This window comes from Arachis hypogaea, chromosome 18 (genome assembly GCF_003086295.3).
Source record: "Arachis hypogaea cultivar Tifrunner chromosome 18, arahy.Tifrunner.gnm2.J5K5, whole genome shotgun sequence".
NCBI lineage: Eukaryota > Viridiplantae > Streptophyta > Magnoliopsida > Fabales > Fabaceae > Arachis > Arachis hypogaea.
In genome coordinates this window covers 98,234,288-98,245,637 of record NC_092053.1, presented here as the reverse complement: position 1 = coordinate 98,245,637, position 11,350 = coordinate 98,234,288, and the positions used below count along the sequence as shown (strand labels likewise).

The window sequence follows — 11,350 nt, the reverse complement described above, 5'->3', positions numbered from 1 at the left end:
TGGATGGATGTGAGTGGTGAAGTGGTGATAGGGAAGAGAAATTAAGGTGATTGGTGAAGAGTTTTGGGGAAGAGTGTTTATGGGATTGTGTGAAAGAGGGGTGAGAAGAAGTGAGTGCAGGTAGGTGGGGATCCTGTGGGGTCCACAGATCCTGAGGTGATCCTGTGGGGTCCACAGATCCTGAGGTGTTCAAGGATTTACAACCTTACACCAAATTAGGCATGCAATATACCCTTGCACACAACTCTGGGCGTTCAGCGCCAGATTGGTGCTTGTTCTGGGCGTTGAACGCCCATTTGTTGCCCATTTCTGGCGTTGAACGCCAGAACCATGCTTGTTCTGGGCGTTCAGCGCCAGCTCTTCTCCAGGGTGCAATTCTGGCGTTCAAACGCCCAGATGCTGCCCATTTTGGGCGTTCAGCGCCAGAACCATGCTCTGTTCTGGCGTTCAACGCCAGCCAGATGCTTCTTACTGGCGTTTAAACGCCAGTAAGGTCTTCCTCTAGGGTGTGATTTTTCTTCTGCTGTTTTTGATTCCGTTTTCAATTTTTTAATATTTATTTTGTGACTCCACATGATCATGAACCTAATAAAACATGAAAGAACTAGAAAAATAAAATTAGATAAATAAAAATTGGGTTGCCTCCCAACAAGCGCTTCTTTAATGTCAATAGCTTGACAGTGGGCTCTCATGGAGCCTCACAGATGTTCAGAGCATTGTTGAGACTTCCCAACACCAAACTTAGAGTTTGGATATGGGAGTTCAACACCAAACTTAAGAGTTTGGTTGTGGCCTCCCAACACCAAACTTAGAGTTTGACTGTGGGGGCTCTGGTTGACTCTGTTTTGAGAGAAGCTCACTGTGCTTCCTCTCCATGTTTACAGAAGGATGACCTCGAGTTTTAAACACAAGGGAGTCCTCATTCAATTGAAGGACTAGTTCACCTCTGTCAACATCAATCACAGCTCTTGCTGTGGCTAGGAAAGGTCTTCCAAGGATGATGGATTCATCCTCATCCTTCCCAGTATCAAGGATTATGAAATCAGCAGGGATGTAAAGGCCTTCAACCTTTACTAACACGTCCTCTACTTGTCCATAAGCCTGTTTTCTTGAATTGTCTGCCATCTCTAATGAGATTTTAGTAGCTTGCACCCCAAAGATTCCCAGTTTCTCTATTACAGAGAGGGGCATGAGGTTTATCCCTGAACCAAGGTCACACAGAGCCTTTTCAAAGATCATGGTGCCTATGGTACAAGGTATTAAGAACTTTCTAGGATCCTGTTTCTTCTGAGCCAATGTCAGTTGATCCAGATCACTTAGTTCATTGGTGAACAAGGGAGGTACATCTTCCCAAGTCTCAATACCAAATAATTTGGCATTCAGCTTCATGATTGCACCAAGGTACTTGGTAACTTGCTCTTCAATAACATCCTCATTCTCTTCAGAAGATGAATACTCGTCAGAGATCATGAAGGGCATAAGGAGGTTCAATGGAATCTCTATGGTCTCTAGATGAGTCTCAGATTCCTTTGGTTCCTCAAAGGGAAACTCCTTATTGATCACTGGACGTCCCAGGAGGTCTTCCTCACTGGGATTTACGTCCTCCCCTTCCTCTCCAGGTTCGGCCGTGTTGACTATGTCAATGGCCTTGCACTCTCCTTTTGGATTTTCTTCTGTATTGCTTGGGAGAGTACTAGGAGGGATTTCAGTGATCCTTTTACTCAGCTGGCCCACTTGTGCCTCCAAATTTCTAATGGAGGATCTTGTTTCATTCATGAAACTTACAGTGGCCTTAGATAGATCAGAGACTAAGTTTGCTAAATTAGAGGTATTTTGTTCAGAGTTCTCTGTCTGTTGCTGAGTGGATGATGGAAAAGGTTTACTATTGTTAAACCTATTTCTTCCACCATTATTAAAGCCTTGTTGAGGCTTTTGTTGATCCTTCCATGAGAGATTTGGGTGATTTCTCCATGAGGGGTTATAGGTGTTTCCATAAGGTTCACCTAAGTAATTTACCTCTGCTATTGCAGGGTTCTCAGGATCATAGGCCTCTTCTTCAGAAGGCGCCTCTTGAGTACTGTTGGATGCAGCTTGCATTCCATTCAGACTCTGAGAAATCATATTGACTTGTTGAGTCAATATTTTGTTCTGAGCTAATATAGCATTCAGAGTATCAATTTCAAGAACTTCCTTCTTCTGAGGCATCCCATTACTCACAGGATTCCTCTCAGAAGTGTACATGAACTGGTTATTGGCAACCATGTCAACGAGTTCTTGAGCTTCTGCAGGCATTTTCTTTAGGTGAATGGATCCACCTGCAGAGGTATCCAATAACATTTTAGCTAATTCAGACAGACCATCATAGAATATGTCTAGGATGGTCCATTCTAAAAGCATGTCAGAAGGACACTTTTTGGTCAGTTCTTTGTATCTCTCCCAAGCTTCATAGAGGGATTCACCTTCTTTCTGTATGAAGGTCTGAACATCTACTCTAAGCTTACTCAGCTTTTGAGGAGGAAAGAACTTGGCTAAGAAAGCCTTGACCAGCTTATCCCAAGAGTTCAGGCTATCTTTGGGTTGAGAGTCCAACCACACTCTAGCTCTGTTTCTTATAGCAAAAGGGAAAAGTATGAGCCTGTAGAATTCAGGATCTACTCCATTAGTCTTAACAGTATCACAAATCTGCAAAAATTTAGTTAAGAACTGAAAAGGATCTTCAGATGGAAGTCCATGAAACTTGCAGTTCTGCTGCATCAGAGAAACTAATTGAGGTTTCAGCTCAAAATTGTTTGCTTCAATGGCAGGAATGGAAATGCTTCTTCCATGTAAATTGGAATTAGGTGCAGTAAAGTCACCAAGCATCCTCCTTGCATTATTATTATTTTCGGCTGCCATCTCCTCTTCCTGTTCGAAAATTTCTGAAAGGTGCTTGCTGGATTGTTGTAATTTAGCTTCTCTTAATTTTCTCTTCAGAGTCCTTTCAGGTTCCAGATCTGCTTCAACAAGAATATTCTTGTCCTTGCTCCTGCTCATATAAAAAAGAGGAACAGAAAAACAATAATAATAGGGATCCTTTTTACCACAGTATAGAGGTCCCTGTGTGAGTAGAAGAAAAGAAGAAGAAAAAATTCGAACACAGATGGAAGAGGGGGTTCGAATTTGGGTGAGATGAAGTGTTAGTAGATGAATAAATAAATAGAATGAGATAAGAGAGAGAGAGAATTTTTGAAAATAATTTTTGAAAAAGAGTTAGTGATTTTCGAAAATAGTTTTTGAAAAAGGTTAGTAATTTTCGAGAATTAAAATCAAAATTAAAATAATTAGTTAATTAAAAAGAACTTTTGAAAAAGAGGGAAGATATTTTCGAAAATTAGAGAGAGAGAGAGTTAGTTAGGTAGTTTTGAAAAAGATAAGAAACAAACAAAAAGTTAGTTAGTTAGTTGAAACAAATTTGAAAAGATAAGAAGATAAGAAGTTAGAGAAGATATTTTAAAATCAAATTTTGAAAAAGATAAGATAAAGAGATATTTTTGAAAAGATATGATTGAAATTAGTTTTGAAAAAGATTTGATTTTTAAAATCACAATTAATGACTTGATTCACAAGAAATCACAAGATATGATTCTAGAACTTAAAGTTTGAATCTTTCTTAACAAGCAAGTAACAAACTTGAAATTTTTTGAATCAAAATATTAATTGATGATGTTATTTTCGAAAATTAGGAGATAAAGATAAGAAAAAGATTTTTGAAAAATATTTTAAAAATTTTCGAAAATAAATAAGAAAAATGAAAAAGATTTGATTTTTGAAAAAGATTTTTGAAAAAGATAAGATTTTTAAATTGAAAATTTGATTTGACTCATAAGAAACAACTAAATTTTAAAAATTTTGAAAAAGTCAACTCAAATTTTTGAAATTTATGAGTGAAAAAGGGAAAGATATATTTTTTTTTTATTTTTGAATTTTTAATGATGAGAGAGAAAAACATGAAAATGATGCAATGCATGAAAGTTATGGATCAAAACAATGAATGCATGCAAGAATGCTATGAATGTCAAGATGAACACCAAGAACACTTTGAAGATCATGATGAACATCAAGAACATATTTTTGAAAATTTTTATATGCAAAGCAAACATGCAAGACACCAAACTTAGAAATCTTTCATGTTTAGACACTATGAATGCAAGAATGCACATGAAAAACAAGAAAAGACACAAAACATGAAAACATCAAGATAAAACAAGAAGACTTACCAAGAACAACTTGAAGATCATGAAGAACACTATGAATGCATGAATTTTTCGAAAAATGCAAGATGAATATGCAATTGACACCAAACTTTGAACTTGGCTCAAGACTCAAACAAGAAACATGAAATATTTTTTATTTTTAAAATTTTTTTTTGGATTTTTTGAAAATTAATGTGAAAAAGAAAAATAAGGATTCCAAAATTTTTAATATGAATTCCAGGAATCTTGTGCTCTTTAGTCTAAAGCTCCAATCTGAGGGTTAGGCATGGCTTAATAGCCAGCCAAGCTTTAGTATGCTATTACATGCATTGAAGTGATTAGTTGAATCCTCAGTCCAAAGGAATTTGGACATGGCTTCACAGCCAGCCAGGATTCAACAAATCATCATGAAACACTAGAATTCATTCTTAAAAATTATGAAGAAAAATATATTTTTTTGAAAACATTTATTTTAAAATTTTTTTTTTCGAAAACAAAGGAGAAAATTTTTGAAAGATTTTTAAAAAAATTTTTTTTTTTTGAAAACTTTTTGAAAATAAGAAGAAAATTACCCAATCTAAGCAACAAGATGAACCGTCAGTTGTCCAAACTCGAACAATCCCCGGCAATGGCGCCAAAAACTTGGTGCACGAAATTGTGATCTCAGGCAACGGCGCCAGAAACTCTATACGCATGTCTTAATAAATCGTTTTTCATTCACAACTTCGATACAACTAACCAGCAAGTGCACTGGGTCGTCCAAGTAATAAACCTTACGTGAGTAAGGGTCGATCCCACGGAGATTGTTGGTATGAAGCAAGCTATGGTCACCTTGTAAATCTCAGTCAGGCGGATATCAAAAGATTATGGAGTTTTCGAACATAAATAATAAATAGATAGAAAATAAGGATAGGAACACTTATGTAATTCATTGGTGAGAATTTCAGATAAGCGTATAGAGATGCTTTGGTTCCTCTGAACCTCTGCTTTCCTGCTGTCTTCATCCAATCAGTCTTACTCCTTTCCATGGCTGGCTTTATGTAAGGACATCACCGTTGTCAATGGCTACTTTTTATCCTCTCTGGAAAATGGTCCGATGCACTGTCACTGCATGGCTAATCGTCTGGAGGCATCACCCTTCTTTTGCGTCTGTCACTACGCCCAGCACCCGCGAGTTTGAAGTTCATCACAGTCATTCAATCCCAGAGTCCTACTCGGAATACCACAGACAAGGTTTAGACTTTCCGAACTCTCATGAATGCCGCCATCAATCTAGCTTACACCACGAAGATTCTGATTAAGAGATCCAAGAGATACTCATTCAATCGAACGTAGAATGGAAGTGGTTGTCAGGCACGCGTTCGTGGGATAATGATGATGATTGTCACGTTCATCACATTCATGTTGAAGTGCGAATGAATATCTTAGAAGCAGAATAAGTTGAATTGAATAGAAAAACAGTAGTACTTTGCATTAATCTCTGAGGAACAGCAGAGCTCTACACCTTAATCTATGGAGTGTAGAAACTCTACCGTTGAAAATACATAAGTGAAAGGTCCAGGCATGGCCGAATGGTCAGCCCCCAAACGTCATCAATAGATCAAAATATAATCCAAAGATGTCAAATACAATAGTAAAAAGTCCTATTTATACTAAACTAGTTACTAGGTTCATATAAGTAAGTAATTGATGCATAAATCCACTTCCGGGGATAACTTGGTGTGTGCTTGGGCTGAGCTTGAATGTTACACGTGCAGAGGTCATTCATGGAGTTGAACGCCAGTTTGTAACGTATTTCTGGCGTTCAACTCTGGCTTGTGACGTGTTTCTGGCGTTTAACTCCAGACAACAGCGTAGAACTGGCGTTCAATGCCATTTTACATCATCTAAACTCGGCCAAAGTATGAACTATTATATATTGCTGGAAAGCCCTGGATGTCTACTTTCCAACGCAATTAGAAGCGCGCCATTTTGAGTTCTATAGCTCCAAAAAATCCACTTTGAGTGTATGGAGGTCAAAATCCAACAGCATCAGCAGTCCTTCTTCAACCTCTGAATCTGATTTTTGCTCAAGTCCTTCAATTTCAGCTAGAAAATACCTGAAATCACAGAAAAACACACAAACTCATAGTAAAGTCCAGAAATGTTAATTTAACATAAAAACTAATGAAAACATCCCTAAAAGTAACTAGATTCAACTAAAAATATACTAAAAACAATGCCAAAAACTGTATAAATTATCCGCTCATCAGTGTGGAGCACCAAACTTAGCTCCTCGCAATACATAGGAAACAACTTGTGATCCTTATTGAAATAAAGATGAAAAGGAAATTGCCTGAGGTTGGGTTGCCTCCCAACAGAGCGCTCTTTTATCGTCGCTAGCTCGACGGTTCCTCTTTTACTTGAGATGGTAATTTACTTTGGGGTTTTCCCCCATGTTGCCCAGATAATGCTTGAGTCTTTGTCCATTCACTGTAAAAGTCCTATCAGAACCTTCATTCATGATTTTGATGTGTCCATAAGGCAAAACGTTTGTGACAAGAAAAGGTCCGGACCACCTTGATTTGAGTTTTCCTGGGAATAGTCTCAATTTGGAATTGTAAAGGAGTACTCGCTGCCCCTTTTCGAAACTCCTGGGTGCAAGATGCAGGTCATGTCTTCTCTTTGCCTTCTCTTTATACATCTTGGTATTTTCATAGGCTTGTGACCTGAATTCCTCCATCTCTTGCAGCTGCAAGATCCTCTTTGCACCAGTAGCAATGCTGTCAAAATTTAGTATCTTGATATGGGGACATTCCAAGTGGTGTTTTGAATGCTGTTCTGTATGCCCAAAGAGCATCATCCAGCTTCTTCGACCAATCCTTTCTTGATGCACCCACAGTCTTTTCCAGAATCCTCTTTAGCTCTCTGTTGGATATCTCAGTTTGTCCACTTGTTTGGGGATGGTAAGGTATGGCTACCTTGTGTTTTACCCCATATCGTAGGAGAAGAGCTTCTAGTGGTCTGTGGTACACGAATTGTGAATCACACTTTTCACAACTCGTACCACTAACCAGCAAGTGCACTGGGTCGTCCAAGTAATACCTTACGTGAGTAAGGGTCGAATCCCACAGAAATTGTTGGTTTGAAGCAATCTATGGTTATCTTGCAATTCTTAGTCAGGAAGTCAATTATATTTATCAGTTGAATTGCGAATAAACAGGAGAGCATGGGTTAAAGGTTACTTGTTATGCAGTAATGGAGAATATGTTGGAGTTTTGGAGATGCTTTGTCTTCTGAATCTCTGCTTTCCTCTGTCTTCTGATTCACGCACGCACGTCCTCCTATGGCAAGCTGTGTGTAGGTGGATCACCGTTGTCAATGGCTACCATCCATCCTTCCAGTGAAAAGGGTCCAGGTGCGCTGTCACCGCACGGCTAATCATCTGCAAGTCCTCAGTCGTACCGGAATAGGATTTACTATCCTTTTGCGTCTGTCACTACGCCCAGCACTCACGAGTTTGAAGTTCGTCACAGCCATCCAATCCCAGAATCCTACTCGGAATACCACAGACAAGGTTTAGACTTTCCGGATTCTCATGAATGCCCCCATCAATCTAGCTTATACCACGGAGATTCTGATTAAGGAATCTAAGAGATATTCATTCAATCTGATGTAGAACGGAAGTAATTGTCAGAGACACGTTCATGGATTGAAGAAGGTTATGAGTGTCACTGATCATCACCTTCTCCATAGTTAGGCGCGAATGGATATCTTAGGTAGGAACACGCATGTTTGAATGGAAAACAGAAATACTTTCATTAATTCATCGAGACACAGCAGAGCTCCTCACCCCCAACAATGGAGTTTAGAGACTCATGCCGTCAAAGAGTACAAAGTTCAGATCTAAAATGTCATGAGATACAAAATAACTCTCTAAAAGTTGTTTAAATACTAAACTAGTAGCCTAGGTTTACAAAAAATGAGTAAACTATGATGGGTGGAGCAGAGATCCACTTCTGGGGCCCACTTGGTGTGTGCTGGGGCTGAGACTTAAACAATTCACGTGCATAAGGCTGTTTTGGGCGTTCAATGCCAGGTTTGGATCCATTTCTGGCGTTGAACTCCAACTTTTAATCCTTTTCTGGCGCTGGACGCCAGAATTGGGCAGAGAACTGGCATTGAACGCCAGTTTACGTCGTCTATCCTTGAGCAAAGTATGGACTATTATATATTTATGGAAAGCCCTGGATGTCTACTTTCCAACGAAATTGGAAGCGCACCATTTTGAGTTTTGTAACTCCAGAAAATTCACTTTGAGTGCAGGGAGGTCAGAATCCAACAACATCAGCAGTCCTTTTTCAGCTTGAATCAGATTTTTGCTCAGCTCCCTCAATTTCAGCCAGAAAAATACCTGAAATTACAGAAAAACACACAACTCATAGTAAAGTCCAGAAATATTAATTTTTCCTAAAAACTAATGGAAACAAAGAAAAAACTCACTAAAACATACTAAAAACTATATGAAATTAACCCCAAAAAGCGTATAAAATATCCGCTCATCACAACACCAAACTTAAACTGTTGCTTGTCCTTAAGCAACTAGACAAATAAAATAGAAGACTAATAGGTTGAGAAGCAATAATATCTCAGAGTTTTTGAGTGAAGCTCAGATTCTAATTAGATGAGTGGGACTAGTAGCTTTTTGCTTCCGAACAATTTTGGCATCTCACTTTATCCATTGAAGCTCAGAGTGATTGGCATCTATAGGAACTTAGAATTCAGATAGTGTTATTGATTCTCCTATTTTAGTATGATGATTCTTGAACACAGCTATTTCATGAGTCTTGGCCGTGGCCCTAAGCACTTTGTTTTCCAGTATTACCACTGGATACATAAATGCCACAGACACATAATTGGGTGAACCTTTTAGATTGTGACTCAGCTTTGCTAAAGTCCCCAATTAGAGGTGTCCAGAGTTCTTAAGCAGACTCTTCTTTCTGCTTTGGACCTTGACTTTAACCGCTCAGTCTCAAGTTTTCACTTGACACCTACACGCCATAAGCACATGGTTAGGGACAGCTCGGTTTAGCCGCTTAGGCCAGGATTTTATTCCCTTAGGCCCTCCTATCCACTGATGCTCAAAGCCTTGAGATCCTTTTTATTACCCTTGATTTATGGTTTTAAGGGCTATTGGCTTTTTTTTTTCTGCTTTTTCTTGCTTCAAGAATCATTTTTATGATTTTTCAGATTATCAATAACATGTCTCATGTTCATCATTCTTTCAAGAGCCAACATATTTAACAGTCTTAAACAACAAATTCAAAAGACATATGCACTGTTCAAGCATTCATTCAGAAGACAGAAAGTATTGCCACCACATGTAACTAATTAGAATTTCTCTTATTAAAACTCGAAATTTTATTGCCTCTTATTCAAAAGATCTACTATTTTATTCATGTTTGCTGATGATGAGAAAAATAAACTATGGCTTAGTTGGAGATAAAATCAAAATAGATACTAATTACTACTATATGACTCCTAAGGTGAACTTCTATAATGACACTATCACAGAGTTAAAGCAGAAATTGGAATTTAACAACCTTTATTCTGGGAAGTGGATGTTCCTCTGATCTGTGGGGTGCTTGGTCCTTCAAGAGATAACTTCTGGCGCTTCAATTCCCTTAAGTCACGCCCTTGCTCCTCTTGTTCTTTAAACATATAGGTAAGACTTTGACTGTGTTCCTTCTGTTCTTTTATTATTTGTTCCATAGCTTCCTGTATCTTGGTAACAGATGTCTCAAGATACTCCCAGTATTCAGATTGAGGGATTTCTGGGAGAAATTCCTGTGTTTTCTTCTTGGTGGGATCATCCTGTGCTTGTTGTTTTTCCATTGATGCTTTGGTGATTGGTTTCTCAACTGAGATATACTCAGTTATTCCCATCCTTACTCCAGCGTCCTTGCAGAGCAGAGAAATCACGCTTGGATAAGCCAACCTGGCCTCTTTAGAATTTTTGTTAGCAATTTTGTAGAGTTCAGCTGAGATTAGCTGATGAACTTCCACTTCTTTTCCCATCATGATGCAATGGATCATCACTGCTCTTTTAACAGTGACTTCAGAACGGTTGCTAGTGGGCAACAGAGAATGCCCAATGAAGTCCAGCCATCCTCTGGCGACTAGTTTGAGATCTTCTCTCTTGAGTTGATTTGGGACACCCTTTGTGTTGGTGGTCCACCTGGCTCCAGGGATACATATGTCCTCTAGAATCTTATCCAGGCCCTTGTCTATTCTCATCATTCTCCTGTTGAAGGAGTCTGGATCATCTTTCAGCTGAGTTAGCCTTAAGATCTCCCTGATCCTGTCAGGGTGGGTATGAATAATCTTTCCTCTGACCACGGTCCGATAGTCATAGAAAGCAGTCCCAGATAGTTTCTTCTTGTCAGTTTGCCACATATTAGCATAGAACTCCTGAACCATGTTTCTCCCTACTTTCGTTTCAGGATTAGCTAGGACTTCCCAGTTCCTGATTCGAATTTGCTCCTGGATCTCCGGATATTCATCTTTTTTCAGATCGAATCTAACTTCCGGGATCACTGATCTTAGACCCATTATTTTGTTATAATGGTCTGAATGTTCTTTAGATAAGAACTTCCCTTGATTCCAAAGTGGTTTTGGAACGCTCTCTTTCTTGCCTCTTGGAGTGGGTTGTTTTCCTTTAGGAGCCATGATCTTAGTGATCGCGGATAAACACACCAAACTTAGAGGTTTGCTTGTCCTCAAGCAAAAGAAAAGAAAGGAGAGGGATAGAAGGAGAGCTAGGTGCAATTGTTGATGGAGGAGGGTGGAGGCCGAACCCATATATAACGGGAGGGGGGTGGGTTCGAAAATTTTGAAAAGATATGATAAAAAGATTGATTTGGAAAAGATAAGATAGAAGATATGATAAGAGAGAATATAGTTTAAAATTGAAAAGATATGAAAGATTTTTGAAAAAGATAAATCTAGATTTTGAAAAAGATAATGTGGAGATTTAAAAAAAGATATTAATTGAAAAAAATTAGATTTGTTTTGAAAATTTGAAAAAGAGTTGGATTGAATTTGCAAAAGAGGGTTGGTGCTTATGGATTAAGATATAT

General features: G+C 38.5%; 1 non-coding gene across 1 annotated transcript; it reads left to right on the top strand.

Moving 5' to 3' along the window:
* Positions 1-2,391: 2,391 nt before the first annotated feature.
* On the top strand, positions 2,392-2,499 carry LOC112774676 (small nucleolar RNA R71). Its single transcript, XR_003189148.1, has one exon. It is a non-coding gene; the product is annotated as a small nucleolar RNA R71 (small nucleolar RNA).
* Positions 2,500-11,350: the final 8,851 nt, after the last annotated feature.